This window comes from Panulirus ornatus, chromosome 52 (genome assembly GCF_036320965.1).
Source record: "Panulirus ornatus isolate Po-2019 chromosome 52, ASM3632096v1, whole genome shotgun sequence".
NCBI lineage: Eukaryota > Metazoa > Arthropoda > Malacostraca > Decapoda > Palinuridae > Panulirus > Panulirus ornatus.
In genome coordinates, this window is record NC_092275.1 from 1,105,488 (window position 1) to 1,117,525 (window position 12,038).

The following is a 12,038-nucleotide window of genomic DNA, read 5'->3' on the forward strand; positions in this document are numbered from 1 at the left end:
TGTGTAAACGCTATACCTAGGGCTGTTTTGTAAGGTTGAGTTTATAGGAAGGAAATCAGGTCTTCTTCGTGGGTGGTACTCAATGAAGATCGGGCGGCCTGTGTAGATTTATTACAAAAAAACGTGTACGTACATCTGTAGTACTCTGGGCTAAAGTCTTATGACACACTACGACACACTCTAGTGAACAGTGTGACGATGCTGGCCAGTGTGTTGCTCGGGTCACACTGACAGGTGTTATATGGGAGTCCGTCAACACCCATTCAACAACGTGTTCAAATAACAGGTCAGCTCCAACGTGTTCAAACATCCTGATTAACAGTAGCCAAGCCCGTGGGAACAGTGAGCCTGTGGGAACATGCATCTAACTCTATGTAACTCGCCGTAAAATGATAATGACAAATAGCTAATGAAAAATTAATGGTAGTGTGCGTAAGTCTTACATTTTTTAGGCCACAACCTAGCTCAAATTCCATCTAGCCATAATAAGTTATGGTTATTCATGAAATAATACTGAATATAAGAGTACAGAAATAAGCTAGTTGTAGTTATTTGCAAGAGTTATTCCTATATCAACTAGTATGCTTGATAAGATAGATACCCAAGGACTGTCAATCTGCTCTCCCCAGGACTGTGTAAACGTAATCCCCATGGCTGTTTGACACACTGTTTCAAGTACTGTCCACGCTCTATCCCCAGGACCTAAGAGTGTCGACATGCTATTCTCAGGATTGTCCACATGTCATCCCCAGGACTGTTTGACAAGCTAACCCCAGGACTGTCCACACGCTATCGCAAGCACTGTCAGCATGCTATCCTCATGACTGTCGACACGCTATCCCAAGGACTGTCCATCTACTCTCCCCATGACTGTCTAAACGCTATCCCCAGGGCTGTTTGACACACTATCCCAAGCACTTTCCATATTCTATCCCCAGAACTGTCCATATGCTATACCCAGGACTGTCGACATGGTATCCACAGGACTGTCCACACGCTATCCCCAGGACTGTATGACACGCTATCCCCAGGAATCTCCAAACGCTATCCCGAGGACAATGGACATTTAATCTCCATGACTGTCGAAACGCTATCCCCAGGACTTTCTACACGCTATCACCAGGACTGTCCACATACTCTTTCGGACTGTCCAAACGCTATCCCCAGGAATGTCTACAAGCTATCGCCAGAACTGTCTACATGCTATCCCAAGGACCGTCGACACACCATCCCCAGGACTGTCCACACGCTATCCCCAAAACTGTGTACACGCTATCCTCAGGACTGTTCACACGCTATGCCCAGGACTGTCGACATGCTATTCCTAGGACGGTTGACGCACTATCCCCAACACTGTCCACAAGCTATCCCCAGGACTGTCGATATGCTATCTCCAGGACTGTGGAATCACTATCCCCAGGACTGTTCGCACACTAAGCCTAAGATCGTCCACATGCTATCCCCATTCTGTGTCGACACACTATACACAGGACTGTCGAGTAGCTATCTCCAGGACTGTCCATTCTATACCAAGGACTGTTCGCATGCTATCCGCGTGACTGTCCACACACGATCTTCAGGACTGTCCACACGCAATCTCTAGGAATTGCGTAACGCTATCCCCTAGATATTCAACACGCTATCCCCATGACTGTCCACATGCTATCCCCAGGATTATCCACACGCTAGCCCCATAATTGTCGAAACGCTATTTTCAGGATTATCCATACGCTATCCCCAGGACTGTCCACATACAATCCCCAAGAATATCGACACGCTATCACGAGGACTCCAACCACAGTATCCCAAGGACTGTGTACATGCTATCCCCAGGATTCTAGACACGCTTTCGCTAGGATTATCGAAACGCAATCCGCAGGACTCTCCACAAGCTATCCTCATGACTATTCACAGGCGATCACCAGGACTGTGGACATTCTTTCTCCAGAACTGTCGAAACGCAATCCCCAGGACTGTCCACATACTATCCCCAGGATTGTCGATACGCTATCCCCAGGACTGTCGACATCATATCCCCAGGACTGTCCACATGTAATCCCTAAGACTGCATGATACACGATCTTCAGGACTGTCGACACGCTATACGTAGTACTGTCAACGACACACGTATCCCAGGACTGTCCACACGTTATCCCCAGGACTGTCGACACGCTATCTCCAGGACTATCGACACACTATCTCCAGGACTGTCGACACACTATCCCCAGAACTGTCCACACACTATCCCCAAGACTGTCCACTCGCTATCCCTAAGACTATCGACACTATTCCCAGGACTGTCCACGCACTATCCCCAGGACTTTCCACACACTACCACCAGGACTGTACACACCCTATCTCCAGGACTGTCCACACACTATCCTCAGGACTGTCCTCAAGCAATGCCCAGGATTGTCGAAAATTATCCCCAGGACTGTCTACACGCTATCCGGAGGACTGTCCCCATACTGTCCCCAGGACATTCGATACGCTATCCCCAGGACTATCTACACACTATCTTCAGGACTGTGGACACGCTATCCCGACGACGGTCCACACATTATTCCCAGGACTGTCTAAACGCTATCCACAAGACTGTCAAAACGCTATCCCCAGGACTGTCCAGATACTAACCACAGGATTGACCACACACCATCCAGATGACTGTCGACACGCTATCCTAAGGACTGTCTACACACTATCCCCAGGACTGTACACACGTTATCCCCAGGACCGTCTACACACTATCCCCAGGACTGTCCATATGCTATCCCCAGGACCGTCCACAGCCTTTGCCAAGACAGTCGAAACGCTATCCCCTGGACTATCCACAAGCTATCCCTAGGACTGTTCACACGCTATCACTCGGACTGTTCATACGCTATCCCGAGGACTGTCCACAGACTATCCCTAGTACTGTCGACATGCTATCTCCAGGAATGTCCACACACTATCCATAAGACTGTCGACGCCCTATTCCCAGGACTGTCCAAACACTATCCCCAGGACTATCCAAATACTATCCTAGGGCAGTCCAAACCCTATCCCAGGACTGTCGACATCGTATCCCTAGGACTGTCCACACGTTATCTCTAGGACTTCATGACACGCTATACCCAGGACTGTCAACAAACTATTCCCAGAACTGTCCACATGCTATCCCCAGGACTGGCGTAACGCTATCTCCAGGACTGTCCAAACGCTATCACCAGGACTGTCGACACGATATCCAAAGAAAAGTCCACACGCTATCCCTAGGAATGTCCATACGCTATCCCCCGGACTGTCTATACGATCTCCCCAGTACTGTCGAAACGTTATCCCCTGGACTGTTTAAGACGCTATCCCCAGTACTGTTCACACGCTATACCCAGTACTGTCAGCATTCTATCCCAAGGACTCTCTATATGCTCTCCCCAGGACTGTGTAAACGCTATACCTAGGGCTGTTTTGTAAGGTTGAGTTGATAGGAAGGAAATCAGGTCTTCTTCGTGGGTGGTACTCAATGAAGATCGGGCGGCCTTTGTAGATTTATTACAAAAAAACATGTACGTACATCTGTAGTACTTTGGGCTAAAGTCTTATGACACACTACGACACACTCTAGTGAACAGTGTGACGATGCTGGCCAGTGTGTCCCTCGGGTCACACTGACAGGGGTTATATGGGAGTCCGTCAACACCCATTCAACAACGTGTTCAAATAACAGGTCAGCTCCAACGTGTTCAAACATCTTGATTAACAGTAGCCTAACCCGTGGGAACAGTGAGCCTGTGGGAACATGCATTTAACTCTATGTAACTCACAGTAAAACGATAATGACAAATAGCTAATGAAAAATTAATGGTAGTGTGCGTGAGTCTTACATTTTGCTCGGCCACAACCTGGATCAAGTTCCTGCGAGCCATGATAAGTTATGGTTATTCATGAAATAATACTGAATATAAGAGTACAGAAATAAGCAAGTTGTAGTTATTTGCAAGAGTTATTCCTATATCAACTAGTATGCTAGATAAGATAGATACCCAAGGACTGTCGATCTGCTCTCCCCAGGACTGTGTAAACGTAATCCCCATGGCTGTTTGACACACTGTCTCAAGTACTGTCCATTCTCTATCCCCAGGACTGTCCACATGCTTTCCCTAGGAACGTCGACACGCTATACCTAGGACTGTCTACATGATATCCCCTGGACTGTCCACACGCTATCCAATGGAAAGTCCACACGCTCTCTCCAGGACTGTCCACACACTATCCTCAGGACTGTCGAAACGTTATCCCTGGAGTCTTTGACACGCTATCCCCAGGACTGTGCACACGCTATCCCCAGGACTGTCCACATGCTATTCCAGGACTGTCGACACTCTATCCCTAAGAGTGTCGACATGCTATTCTCAGGATTGTCCACATGTTATCCCCAGGACTGTTTGACAAGCTATCCCCAGGACTGTCCACACGCTATCGCAAGCACTGTCAGCATGCTATCCTCATGACTGTCGACACGCTATCCCAAGGACTGTCCATTTGCTCTCCCCAGGACTGTCTAAACGCTATCCCCAGGGCTGTTTGACACACTATCCCAAGTACTTTCCATATTCTATCCCCAGAACTGTCCATATGCTATACCCAGGACTGTCGACATGGTATCCACAGGACTGTCCACACGCTATCCCCAGGACTGTATGACACGCTATCCCCAGGAATCTCCAAACGCTATCCCGAGGACTATGGACATTTCATCTCCATGACTGTCGACACGCTATCCCCATGACTGTCCACATAGCCTTTAGGACTGTCTAAACGCTATCCTCAAGAATGTCCACAAGCTATCGCCAGGACTGTCTACATGCTATCCCTAGGACCGTCGACACACCAACCCCAGGACTGTCCACACGCTATCCCGAAGACTGTTGACACGCTATCCCCAGGACTGTCCTCACACTATGCCCAGGACTGTCGACATTCTATTCCTAGGACTGTCGACGCACTATCCCAACACTTCCACAAGCTATCCCCAGGACTGTCGATACGCTATCTCCAGGACTGTCGAATCACTATCCACAGGACTGTTCGCACACTAAGCCCAAGACTGTCCACATGCTATCCCCATTCTGTGTCGACACACTATACCCAGGACTGTTGACACGTTATCCCCAGCACTGTCGAGTAGCTATCCCCAGGACTGTCCATCTATGCCAAGGACTGTTCGCATGCTATCCGCATTACTGTCCACACACGATCTTCAGGACTGTCCACACGCAATCTCTAGGACTTGCGTAACGCCATCACCTAGATATTCAGCACGCTATCCCCATGACTGGCGACATGCTATCCCCATAACTGTCGAAACGCTATTTTCAGGATTATCCATACGCTATCCCCAGGACTGTCCACATACAATCCCCAAGATATCGACACACTATCACGAGGACTCCAACCACAGTATCCCCAGGACTGTGTACATGCTATCCCCAGGATTCTAGACACGCTTTCGCTAGGATTATCGAAACGCAATCCCCAGGACTGTCCACAAGCTGTCCTCATGACTATCGGCACGCGATCACCAGGACTGTAGACATTCTTTCGCCAGAACTGTCGAAACACAATCCCCAGGACTGTCCACATACTATCCCCAGGACTGTCGATACGCTATCCCCAGGACTGTCGACATCATATCCCCAGGACTTTCCACATGTAATCCCTATGAGTGTATGATACACGATCTTCAGGACTGTCGACGCGCTATACCCAGGACTGTCAACAAACTATCCCCAGAGCTCTCCACTTGCTAACCCCAGGGCTGGGGTAACGCTATCTCCAGGACTGTCCAAACGCTATCACCAGGACTGTCGACACGCCATCCAGAAAAGTCCACACGCTATCCCCAGGACTGTTCAGAAGCCATCCCAGGACTGTCTATACGCTCTTCCCAGGACTGTCGAAACGTTATCCCCTGGACTGTTTAACACGCTATCCCCAGGAGTGTTCACACGATATCCCCAGTACTGTCAGCATACTATCCCAAGGACTGTTTATATGCTCCCCCCAGGACTGTGTAAATGCTATCCCCAGGGTTGTTTGACACACTATTACAAGTACTGTCCAAACTCTATCGCCAGGACTGTCGACACGCTACACCCAGGACTGTTGACATGGTATCCCCTGGACTGTGCATTCACTATCCAAAGGAAAGTCCACACGCTCTCCCCAGGACTGTCCATACACTAACCCCAGGACTGTCCTCAAGGTATCCCCAGGAATATCGAAACGCTATCGAAAGTATTGTCGACACATTATCCCCAGGACTATCCAAACGCTATTCCTAGGAATGTTTGCACACTCTCCCCAGGATTGTCGAGAAGTTATTCCAGGACTGTCCACACGCTATCCCCAGGAATGTCGAAACGCTATCCACAGGACAGTCCACACGATATCCCAAGGACTGTCCACACATTATCACTGGGACTGTCGACACGCTATTCCAAGTACTGACCACACTCTATCTCCAGGACTGTCCATATGCTATCCCCAGGACTCTCCACACGCTATCCCCAGAAGAGTGCCACAAGATATCTCAAGGGCTGGCGAAACGCTATCTACAGGACTGTCTAAACGCTATCACCAGGACGGTCCACAAGCTATCCAAAGGAAACTCCACACGCTCTCCCCTGGACTGTCAATACGCTCTCCCCAGGACTGTCAAAACGTTATCCCCTAGAATCTTTGACACGCTATCCCCATGACTGTGTACACGCTATCCCCAGGATTGTCCGCACGCAATTCCGGGACTGTCGACACGCTATCCCTAAGACTGTCGACATGCTATTCTCAGGATTGTCCACATGTTATCCCCAGGAGTGTTTGACACGCTATCCACATGACTGTCCATACGATATTGCAAGTACTGTCAGCATGCTATCCCCATGACTGTCCACACGCTATCCCAAGGACTGTCGATATGTTTTTCTCAGGACAGTCTAAACGCTATCCTCAGGGCTATTTGACACAATATCCCAAGTACTTTTCATACTCTATCCCTAAGACTTTCCGCACGCAATGCCCAGGACTGTCGACACGCTATACCCAGAACTGTCGACATGGTATCCACGGGACTGTCCACACGCTATCCCCAGGACTGTATGACACGCTATCCCCAAGAATCTCCAAACGCTATCCCGAGGATTGTGGACATTAAATTCCCATGACTGTCGGAACGCTATCCCCAGGACTTCAGACACGCTATCCCCAGGACTATCCACATACTATCCCCAGGACTGTCGACACACTTCCCCGAGGACTGTCCACATACTCTCCTTAGAGCTGTCCACACGCTATCCCCAAGCACAATCCCCAGGACTGTCTACATGCTATCGCCAGGACCGTCGACACACCATCCCCAAGACTGTCCACACGCTATCCCCAAAACTGTTGACACGCTATCCCCAGGACTGTCCACACACTATGCATAGGACTATCGACATTCTATTCCAAGGACTGTCGACACACTTTCCCCAGCACTGTCCACACGCTATCCCCAGGACTGTCGATACTCTATCTCCAGGATTATTGAATCACATTCCCCAGGACTGTCAGCACACTAAGCCCAAGACTGTCCACATGCTATCTCCAATGTGTGTCGACACACTATACTCCGTACTGTTGACACGTTATCCCCAGGACTGTCAAGTAGCTATCCCAAGGACTGTCTATTCTATGCCAAGGATTGTCCACATGCTGTCAGCAGGACTGTCCACACACGATCTTCAGGACTGTCGACACGCTATCGCCAGGACTGTCCACAAACTATCACTAGGACTGTCGACACGTTATCTCTAAGACCGTCCACATACTATGCTCAAAACTGTCCAAACGCTATCCCTTGGACTGGCGTAACACTATCCCCAAGACTGTCCACACGCTATCCATAGGACTGGCGTAACGCTATCCCTAAGACTGTCGACACGCTAAACAAAGAAAAGTCCACACGCTATCCTCAGAAGTGTCCACACGCTATCCCCAGGACTGTCTATACGCTCTTCCCAGTACTGTCGAAACGTTATCCCTTGGACTATTTAACACGCCATCCCCAGGACTGTTCACACGCTGTCCCCAGTACTGTCAGCATACTATTTCAAGGACTGTCCATATGCTCTTCCCAGGGCTGTGTAAACGCTATCCCCAGGGCTGTTTGGCACACTATTCCAAGTGCTGTCCACACTCTGTCCCCAGGACTGTCCACATGCTTTCCCCAGGAATGTCTACACAGAGGATACCACGACATGGTATCCTCTGGACTGTGCACACACTATCCAAAGGAAAGTCCACACGCTCTCCCCAGGACTGTCCACACTCTATCCCCAGGACTGTCCTCAAACCATGACCAGTGATCACCATCACCACATACTCATCCCATCACCAATGGTCATTTATACATCCTCAACGCATGACCAATGATTATTACACATACATCCTCACCCCATGACAGTGATCACATCCTCAACCAATGACCAGAGACCATCATCATCATATATCCTCTACCCATGACCAGTGATCAAACATCCTCAACTATGACCAGTGACGAATGAGGCATCCTCAGACCATGATCAATGGTTATCATACCTCCTCAACACATAGGTGATCCTCACACACACACACACACACACACACACACACACACACACACATCTTCAACCTTTGACCAGTGATCATCACACACACATCCTCAACCTATAACCAGTGATCATCACATCTTCAACCCATGACCAGTGATCATCATTACACATCTTCATCCCATGACCAGTGATCATACACACATCCTGAACCCATGATCAGTGATCACAAATCCTCAACCAAAACTAATGATCATCATACATCCTTAGCCCATGACCATTGATCATCACTCATCCTCAACCAATGACCATTGACCATCATAATCATATCCTCAACCCATGAACAGTGATCATCAATCTCAATCAATGACAAGTGATCATTACACACATTCTCAACCAATAACCAGTGATCATCATACATATCATCAACCCATGACAAGTGACCATCATCACCACATTCTTAACCCATGACCATTGATCATCACACATCCTCAACCCATAACCAGTGACCATCATCACATCCTCAAAAAATGACCAGTTATCATCACACATCCTCAACCAATGAACAGAGACCATCATCATTAGATATCCGGTGCCCATGACCAGCGATCACATATCCTCAACTATGAGCAGTGACTCATCAAACATTCTGAACCCATCACCAATAGTCTTCATTATTCCTCAACCCATGACCAGCGGTCATTACACACATCTTCAACCCATGAACAGTGATTATCACATCAACCTATGACCAGTGACCATCATCACACATCTTCAACCCACTACCAGTAATCACCATCTTACACATATCCCCAATCAATTACCTGTGACCGTCACATGCTCAGGAACAGTGACCATCATCTCTCAAACATGTTCTCAACCAATGACCAGTGATCATTTACAAATCCTCATCCCATAACCAGTGACCATCATCATACAACATGAACCCCTGGCCAGCGACAATCATCATCACATCCTCAACCCATGACCTGTGATCATCACATATCCTAATTCCATGACCAGTGATCATATACACATTCTCAACCCATGACATGTGATCAAACATCATCAACCCGTGAACAGTGACCATCACACATCATCAACCCATGACCAGTGATCATCACTCATCCTCATCCTATGACCAGTGACCATCATCATCGCATCCTCAACCCATAACCAGTGATCATCACATATCCTCAATCCATGACCAGTGATTATCACACATTCTCAACCCATGACCATTGATCATCATACACATCCTCAACCCATGACCTGTGATCATACACATCCTCAACCCATATCGAGAGACAACCATCACCGCATCTACAACCCAAAACTAGTGACCATCATCACATCCTCAACCAATGACCAGAGACCATCATCCTCGTAAATCCTCTACCCATTACCAGTGATCAAACATCATCAACTATGACCAGTGACACATCAGACATCCTCAACCCATGACCAATGGTCATCATACATCCTCAACCAATGACCAGTGATCATGACACACACATACTCAACCCATATCCAGTGACCATCACACACACATCCGCAACCCATGGCCAGTGATCATCACATCCTCAACCCATGACCTGTGATCAACATCACACATCCTAATCCCATGACCAGTGATAATACACACATCTTCAACCCATGAGCAGTGATCACACATCCTCAGCCCATAACCAATGACCATCACACATCCTCAACCCATGACCAGTGATCATCACTCATCCTCAACCTATGACCAGTGACCATCATTATCACATCATCAGCCCATGATCAGTGATCATCACATATTCTCAATCCATGACCAGTGATCATCACACATTCTCAACTCGTGACTAGTGATCATCATACACTTCCCTCAACCCATGAGAAGTGACTACCATCACCACATCCTCAACCTATGACCAGTGATCATCATACACATCCTCAACCCTTGACCAGTGACCCTCATCACATCCTCAATCCATGAACAGTGATCATAACACATCCTCAACCCATGACCTGTGATCATCGCACACATCCTCAACCCATGAACAGTGACCATCATCACATCCTCAACCCATTACCAGTTATCATCACACATTCTCAACCCATGAACAGTGATCACATCCTCAACCAATGAACATAGACCATCATCCTCATACATCCTCTACCAATGACAAGTGATCACACATCCTCAACTATGACCTGTGACTCATCAGACATCCTTTACCCATGACTGATGGTCATCATACATCCTCAACCTATGACCAGTGATCATCAAACACACATCCTCAACCCATAACCAGTGATCATCACACACACATCCGCAACCCATGACAAGTGATCATCACATCCTCAACACATGACCAGTGATCATCATCACACATCCTAATCCCATGACCAGTGATCACACATCCTCAACCATGACCAATGACAATCACACATACTCAACCCATGACCAGTGATCATCACTCATCTTCAACCTATGACCATTGACCATCATCATCACATTCTCAACCCATGACCAGTGATCATCACAAATTCTCAACCCATGACCAGTGATCACATCCTCAACCAATGACCAGAGACCATCATCATCATATATCCTCTACCCATGACCAGTGATCACACATCCTCAACTATGATCAGTGACTCATCAGACATCCTCAACCCATGACCAATGGTCATCATACATCCTCAACCCATGACCAGTGATCATCAAACACACATCCTCAAGCCATAACCAGTGATCATCACACACATATCCGCAACCCATAGCAAGTGATCATCACAATCTCAACCCATGACCAGTGATCATCATCATAAATCCTAATTCCTTGACCAGTGATTATGTACACATCCTTAACCCTGACCAGTGATCACACATCCTCAACCCATGACCAGTGACAATCACATATACTCAACCCATGACCGGTGATCATCACTCATCCTCAACCTACGACCAGTGACCATCATCATCACATCCTAAACCCATGACCAGTGATCATCACATATCCTCAATCCACGACCAGTGATCATCACACATTCTCAACCGATGACCATTGATCATCGTACACATCATAAACCCATGACCAGTGACTAACATCACCACATCCTCAACTCATGACCAGTGATCATCATACACATCCTCACCCCATGACCAGTGACCATTATCACCACATCCTCAACCCATGACCAGTGACCATTATCACCACATCCTCAACCCATGACCTGTGATCATAACACATCTTTTACCCATGACCAGTGATTACCACACTCATCCTTAACCCATGACCTGTGACCATTATCACATCCTCAACCCATGACCAGTGATCATCGCACATCCTCAACCCATAACCAGTGATCATATCCTCAACCAATGACCAGAGACCATCATCATCATACAACTACCTATGATCAGTGATCACACATCCT